The sequence below is a fragment of the Sarcophilus harrisii genome, chromosome 4 (assembly GCF_902635505.1).
Source record: "Sarcophilus harrisii chromosome 4, mSarHar1.11, whole genome shotgun sequence".
Classification (NCBI taxonomy): domain Eukaryota; kingdom Metazoa; phylum Chordata; class Mammalia; order Dasyuromorphia; family Dasyuridae; genus Sarcophilus; species Sarcophilus harrisii.
In genome coordinates this window covers 179,700,219-179,708,857 of record NC_045429.1, presented here as the reverse complement: position 1 = coordinate 179,708,857, position 8,639 = coordinate 179,700,219, and positions in this window count along the sequence as shown.

The window sequence follows — 8,639 nt, the reverse complement described above, 5'->3', positions numbered from 1 at the left end:
CCATGAAATCTATTCATAAACCTCAGGCTAAAGACCACTGATTTAGTAAAAACTTCTAAGTCAAAAGGTCCAATTCTAGCATTTTAGAAACATAAAAACAGGGATAAAGATGCTTTTGTTTTCATTTTCTCATGTATTTTTTATTTCTTTATATAAAGTTTTTTTTTATTTTCAAAACACATGCATAGATAGTTTTCGACATTCTTCCTTGTAAAACCTTCCAATTTTTTTTCTCCCTTCCTTTTCCCCACTCCTCTCCTAGAGGATAAGTAATCCAATATACACCAAACACATGCAATTCTCTAGACATGTTTCCACAATCACCATGCTGCAACAAAAGAAATCAGATCAAAAAGAAAATAATGAGAAAGAAAACAAAATGCAAGCAAACAACAAAATTAGTGAAAATACAATGTTGTAATCCATACACAGTCTTGATAGTCTTCTCTCTGGGAAGCACAGAAAATGTTAAGCAAGCAGCTTAGTATCACGCAACTAGTTAGAATTTGATCCCAAGTCTTCCTTACTCCAAGTCCAATTCCCTGCCCACTAAAAATTCCCTTATGTTTCTGAAAAAGGATTCCTGTTCAACATCCTATTTAACATATTTAAGCACCTCCATTAAGAGTACACACACTATATCCTGAGGTTGCCTCTTTTACTTTTGATAGCTTTTATTGAGAGGAAGTTTTTCCTTATATCTAGTAATCATCTGTCTCCTTGAAACAGTAGTAACTCCTTCATTTTAGATAATATGTAATAATGGCCTCCTATGTACACGACACTGAAAATATCAAAGTTTAAAAAAATTGCGAGGTATTTGTGATCAGCTAGTAACAGATTAAATTTGAGATTTTAGTATGATATTCAGGTTAAGGTTTTTAGGAGAATCACAGAATTTTAGAATTGGAAGAATGATTGGAGATCTAGAAATAGGGCTTTGAGAAAAGAATTTGACCAGATATAAAGATTTGGTTGCCATTAATCTAGTGAGATAACAGAGTAGAAGGTGGACTGAAGTCATCTGGTTACTGAATCCAGATGGCTCTGGATGAGAAAGTGAAGCAGATGATTTTTCATAGCCCTCCCTCAAATTGACGTGCTTCTCCCAGATGTTGTGGTGGTCTTCTTCAAGAATGGACAAACAACAACAACACAGTTATCATTATCATGGAAACTTTTTTTTCTTTCTCTCTCCCACTTCTGTCCTAAAGATGGCCACCAAATAGGTACACATGCACATGCACATGCACACACATACACAGATGTAAAATTATTCTTTTTTTTAAAATTTTTAAATTTTTTATTTTTTTATTTAATAGCCTTTTATTTACAACTTATATGCATGGGTAACTTTACAGCATTAACAATTGCCAAACCTCTTGTTCCAATTTTTCATCTCTTACCCCCCACTCCCTCCCCCAGATGGCAGGATGACCAGTAGATGTTAAATATATTAAAATATAAATTAGATACACAATAAGTATACATGACCAAACCGTTATTTTGTTGTACAAAAAGAATCAGACTCTGAAATATTGTACAATTAGCTTGTGAAGGAAATCAAAAATGCAGGTGGGCATAAATATAGGGATTGGGAGTTCAATGTAATGGTTTTTAGTCATCACCCAGAGTTCTTTCTCTGGGCGTAGCTGGTTCAGTTCATTACTGCTCCATTGGAAATGATTTGATTGATCTGGTTGCTGAGGATGGCCAGGTCCATTAGAACTGGTCATCATATAGTATTATTATTGAAGTATATAATGATCTCCTGGTCCTGTTCATTTCTACTCAGCATCAGTTCGTGTAAGTCTCTCCAGGCCTTTCTGAAATCATCCTGTTGGTCATTTCTTACAGAACAATAATATTCCATAATATTCATATACCACAATTTATTCAGCCATTCTCCAACTGATGGGCATCCATTCAGTTTCCAGTTTCTAGCCACTACAAAGAGGGCTGCCACAAACATTCGTGCACATACAGGTCCCTTTCCCTTCTTTATAGTCTCTTTGGGATATAAGCCCAGTAGTAACACTGCTGGATCAAAGGGTATGCACAGTTTGATAACTTTTTGAGCATAGTTCCAAACTACTCTCCAGAATGGTTGGATTTGTTCACAGATATAAAATTATTCTATGCATACTTAGGTCTTTCTCTGGGTATAGACTATTTTTTTCATATGTCCGTTATAATTAATTTGGCTATTTGTAATAGAAGAAATAAATTATTCAAAGTCATTTAAATATATTAAATTAAAAACTTTTGTACAAATAAAATGAATGTAACCAAGATTAAAAGGAGAGTATAAAATTGAGAACAATTTATAGATAGTTTGTCAGATAAAGATCTTATATCTAAAATATATAAAAACTTAATCAACTATATAAGAAAGTCATTCTTTAATTGATAAATAGCCAAATAATATAAATAGTTTTCTCATTAGAAAATTTCTTCATTAAGAAATCAAAACAATTTATAGTAAATCTAGCATTAGTAAAAAGCAGTCATTAAAATGCTTTAAATAATTATTAATTAGGGAAATGCAAATTAAAACAATCTCAAGATATTATTTTACTCCTACCAGATTGACTAAAGTGGTAGAAGGGGAAAGTGACAAATGTTGGCAAAGATGTGGAAAAATTGAGTCACATTCATTGTTGGTAGAATTATGAGCTAATCCAACCATTTTGGAAAGAAATCTGGAATTATGCCCAAAGAGTTATTGAACTACCTCTTTGACTCACTAGTACCGCTATTTGGTCTTTCCAAATATGATTAAGGAAAAAGGAAAAGAACCCATGTGTTCTAAAAATATAGCAGCTCTCTTTGTGATGGCAAAGAACTGGAAATTGTAGGGATGTCCATCCATTGGGAAATGACTGAACAAGATGTAGAACATGATAGAATATTATACCATGCTGTAAGAAAGATGAACTCTTTAGAAAATCATGAAAAGACTTGCATGAAATAATGAAGAGTGAAATAAACAGAACCAACAGTAGAAGCAATATTGTTTTAAGAGTGACATTGACCATTTACTTCTTTCATTCATTTTATAGATGAGGAGCCTGCAACAAATAGATTTAAATGACTTGCCCAGGGTTAAAAAATAAAAACTGAGGTTAAATTTGAACTCTGGAAGAACTCCAGGTCTATTACTATATATACTGTATTATTTAGCTATCCTTTAATATAGGCTCTTTTTGGTCATATTTTATTATATGTAATATATATATATACATATGTACATAATACAATATGATATGATATATGTGTATATATATGTCTGTCATCTATCTTCTAAGTGGATTCCTACTCTCTAACCTCTTCCCAATTCAATGAATTCTACACACACACACACACACACACACACACACACATACACACACAGAGTTTCCCCACCTCAAGTATCTCTCCATTTCAATTTACATTCCAATCAGCCACTAAATTGATTTTTTCTAAAATCTAAGTGTACTATTTCTCTGTGTGGTCCCACCAACTCAATAAACACTTTTGGCTCTTGACTACCACCACTATGGAGCTCTTTGGCTTTCAAAACTCTTCATTTTCTGAATCTTTATATTTTTCCATTACATTTTTTTCACATTTTACTCTCCTCTATACACTCAATGATTTACCTACACTGCTCTACTTGCTATTCCTTGCACATGACACTCTATTTTCTATTATCTTTTCTATTACCATGCACAGACCTACCTTTCCCCCAAGCATGGAATTCTGTAAACTCTTACCTATACCTTAGTATCCCAGTCTTCCTTTAAGACAACTCACATATCATCTTTTGGAAGAAATCCTTCCTAATCCCATTGGTTCCCTACCTACCCTCCCTCCCATCTGCTGGTAGTTCCTTCTCTTTCAGATTACCTTCTATTCTGTATAAATCATGTACAACAATAGTTATTTTTCATATTATTTCTCCCATTAGAATGTGAATTCTTTGAGAGCAGGAACTGTTTTTGTCTTTCTTTGTGTACCTAGGGATAATGGAGTACCTACATACAGTTAGTGCTTGCTAAGTGCTTTTTTTATTAATAGTGATTAGATGTTTATTGTGTGCTTGTGATAATGCTGATCCTGACCCAGGAGCTTTGGTCTTATAACTGTAATGCTGTCTTATGAATGACTGACAGCTTTGACTAGTAGGATTTGACCTGTTCTGAGTTATTTTTGACTTAACCTAGGCTATTATAAATTTTTCTTGAAGATATTATTGGCTGTCCTGATGATACCTATATCTCTGGGGAATCTATTGAAGAATTTTTGGAATATAGTTTATCTTCATTTTTGATCATTTCTCTTCTACCTTTTTCTTTCCTGAGTGGTAAACCATGTTCTATAATTATACTACATTAGGTATATATAAGATTAGGATCATGGTGGTACACATGAAGGATTTATTGAACATTATTTGATATTATGATTCAGATGTTATTTTTCATTTCAGTCATTTTCTTGAGGTTACTATGTCAGGGTCTGAAGTTCTATTAACATTTTCTTCTTTTTGAGACTTCCAACTGGCTTCCCTATATGTAATCCAGTCTAGCAGATTTTTAAAAAACTTTTAAAGCAAGTAGCAGATTCATCTACATATGTAATTATACAAGAATGAAGAGTATCCAGATCTTTTTATCTACTCCCACATATATAAGTAGCTCAAAATTTTCAAGAAGAATCTGCAAATGCAGACTAAAGTAATTGTTTCTCATATCAAGCTCTGAAAGATAATTGACAGAATGAAAGATGAATCTTAGACATCCACATTGTTCTCTGAAGGACAGGAATTCACCACAATTAAAATTTTTGGTCAAAGTTTTATCGACAGACTTGTGATGGAAAGACCCATCTGCATGTAGAGAGGACTATGGAGACTGAGTACAGATCAAAGCATGATATTTTCACCTTTATTGTTTTTATTATTGTTGTGATTTGTTTGGGTTTATTTTTTTCTTTCTCATTTTCCCTCTCTTTTGATAAGATTTTTCTTGCACAGCATGATAAATGTGCAATTATGTTTAGAAGAATTGCACGTTTAATTTATATTGGATTGCTCCCTCTAGGGAAGGGAATAGGTGAAGAGGGAAGGAGAAAAATTTGGAACACAATATTTTGCAAAGGGGAATCTTTACGTGTATTTTGAAAAATAAAAAAAAAAACTATTGTAAATAAAAAGAGAAAGTTTTATTGACATTGTTTTTGATCCCACCAATAACTACTTCCCTCATTCCCTCCCATTAAAACAAAGAAATTCAAGAAGTTAAATTAAATTGCTTACTATAATGTCCTGAATATACTTGTAAATTTCCATTTTTATAGTTTATTGTTTGTTAACAGAAAGGAAGAATTTGTACTTTAAATTTAGTATTTTGGAACAAGCATCATCTATTGAATTTGACCTATTTCTTGCCTTTTAGTGATAGCTTCATTTGTATTGTTACAGTCAAAGAGTCTATTGTTTTGTTTTCTTCTTTCAATTTGGTCCAGTGTAATGAGGACTTAAGTTCATATCTCACTTCTAACACATCCTAGGTGACTTTGAAGAAATTGCTTCTCCTCTCTGCATCTTAGTTCTTTAAACTGTAAAATGAGAACTTTGGATTAATTATCTTTTGAGGTCCTTTCCAGCTTTGGAGCTAGTAGATATCCTGTTAGTCAAACAGTTTATTTCCAACTTTTTGTCATCAAAGATGGTTTGGTTGGGAATATTTTAGTACTTATGGGCCTTTTGTTTCTGTCACTGACCATCTTAGAATATATTAGTAGAATTGTTGGATCCAATAGAATAAAAAGTTTAATAATTTTCTTTTACTTAATTCCAAATACCTTATTCAATGCCTCATTGCTAAGAACCAAAAGAAGTATATAGAAAATATTCAATAGGCCTTTTCTGTATCTTATGTAATGTGTACTTTTTAAAGAAAACATTTTTATCTCCCCTCCCACACTCTTATCTTGGGTGACAAATCAGACAAAATGGCTCCTTGGATTTCGGGGTTACTGTGTCCTTCCAATCATGACAGAGGTTCATTTAGACGTACTAATTTTAGGAAGAAGTCCCTTCCTCTTTTGAAAGTTGTTTCATATCTTCTCCTCATAGACTTCAGCTTTGATTCTAGTTTTCCAGAACAAGTTTATCTTTCCTTTCAATTTAAGTTGTCAGCTTTAACCACTAGGAACCAGATCTGCCATATATGCTCTTACCTTCTGTTACCTCAACCTTGCTCCTTTTACTCTCAGCAACAATGGATCCATCTTGGATAATTCCTTGCATCATTCTGGATTAATTTAATCTTTTCTCAAACTTTTGATCTAGGAGAAATTGTAAGTATTGTGATTTCCCTCATTTCTATCACCAAACCCTTTATATTTTCCACCACTACCTACCTCTTACTAATTAGTAATAAGAACATTTTTAAAAAATTTGGCTGCAATATTGTGATGCCTTTAATTGGTGATATACTTAATTTGTTTCAGAATGAAGTATTTGACTTTGGTGGTCTTGGCCTGGCTGGGAGATTGCAACTTCACCAATTCAACTATTCAAAATGTCAATTTTGTCAAATGTCAATTTTTGTCCACCCCCAGTTCACCCCAGTCCAAACCTGTCCCCAGCTCCAAGTCTCACAAAAAATAATTACTCATGGATCTCACTGGAACAATGCATATTCTTCAACCAGTGAGGTTTGTGGATCAATGTCCTCATATATCATGTTGGTACTACTTTCTTATAAAAAAATCAGAATCCTATCAATGCCGTGGCTTTGTACCAAATTTTAGGAAAAGGCACTGAATTTGGGAGCCTTTCATAAGTCTGTAGGTTTTATTTGATGAGGTCTGATCACCTTTAATCTCTTATGTTAGGGCTTGATTTTCTTTCCTCCTTGCAGCAAATTTTAAGTCATGTCAATAGAGTCAAGCAATTTACTTTTCAAAATTTTAAGTAACTTGTTTGTCTCTGTTGTCTATAGAACTATTATGAGAAATTATCTGTTCGGATATGAAAATTATCCAGGTACTTGCTTGTTTTATAATGACAAGTTGAATTCATTAGCATTTAAAGAATGACCTGTGAAATGTGCTAAGCTAGAATACTGAGGATGTTTTAATTCATTTCAAAGCCACTTAGATGAATAATAACATGATTTCAGAAGAAAAAGGCATGGAAATAAACATTACTCATAGGTTTAGATATGAATACTAATATTATTTGTATTTTCCATTTTCCCATATTTTAGGTGTTATATATATTTTATTTGGCTAACATATCATTTTATTGGCTCATTGAGCTTATTCTCTACACAGTTCCACAGCCTTTTTTTTTTTTTTTGCATAAACTTGGCCACATTTTCCTTCTCCTCTACATGAACAATTGATTTTTAAATTAAAATACAAGACATCAATTATCCTAATAGATTTTATCTTATTAGATTCACTTCATTATTCTACCCTTTTGAGATTAATTTGGATTTTTTTTGATGTTTAATATTTTGGATATCTCTCCTAGATTTTTGTCATCTTCAGCTTACTAAGTATATTGCTTAGTTCTTTATCAAAATCACTGATAAATATGTCAATTGCAAAGAACCAAAGAAAGATCTCAGCTGTACTGATGGATCCCTCTTCAATTTGACATTGATTATTCATTTAGATCCTATCATTCAACAAATTAGCATGAAAGATTTACTTAAATGTTTTTTTTTTGAAATTCAAGTATGTGATCATTGTATGTCCTATTCTCTGATATATCATTCTAGCCATCTTGTTTTTTTTTTTTTATTATTTAATAGCCTTTTATTTACAGGATATATGCATGGGTAACTTTACAGCATTAACAATTGCCAAACCTCTTGTTCCAATTTTTTACTTCTTACCCCCCCCCCCAGATGACAGGATGACCAGTAGATGTTAAATACATTAAAATATAAATTAGATACACAATAAGTATACATGACCAAAACGTTATTTTGCTGTACAAAAAGAATCAGACTCTGAAATATTGTACAATTAGCTTGTGAAGGAAATCAAAAATGCATGTGTTCTAGCCATCTTGTTAAAAAAAATACTAGTATGATTCCTTCTTGGTGAACTCAATCTTTATGATTCCCATTATCTTTTCTTAACATATAAATATTATATCTTAGATTTTTTTTAGTGATCTAAATTAGGCTCATTATCACAAATTTGAAGACAATATGCTCTTTCCTGGTTTTTTAAAATAGTCATTGTTACTTATTCCCCATATTCTCTTGTTACTCATAATCTTGTAAAAATCAACCAAAAAGTAAGCATCCACTATGTGCCAGAAATCATTCCAGCACTTTAGAAATATTATTTAATTTAATCCTCAAAACAATCCAGGGTGGTAGGTGTCATTTTTATTTTCATTTTATATTTGAGAAAACTGAGGCAAATTAGAATTGTATAATTTACGCAAGGTCTCAAAACTTGTTAGTATATAAACTCAGATCCTAGGACTCCAGGTCCAGAGCTCTATCTTTTGTGCTTCCTTGCTGCTTCTGATCTAAAATATTCTCATTTTAAGTATATGTTAATCAACTATAACAGTTTAATAAATAATAACAGTTTAATAAATAATAACTATGTTCAAGAGATTTTGT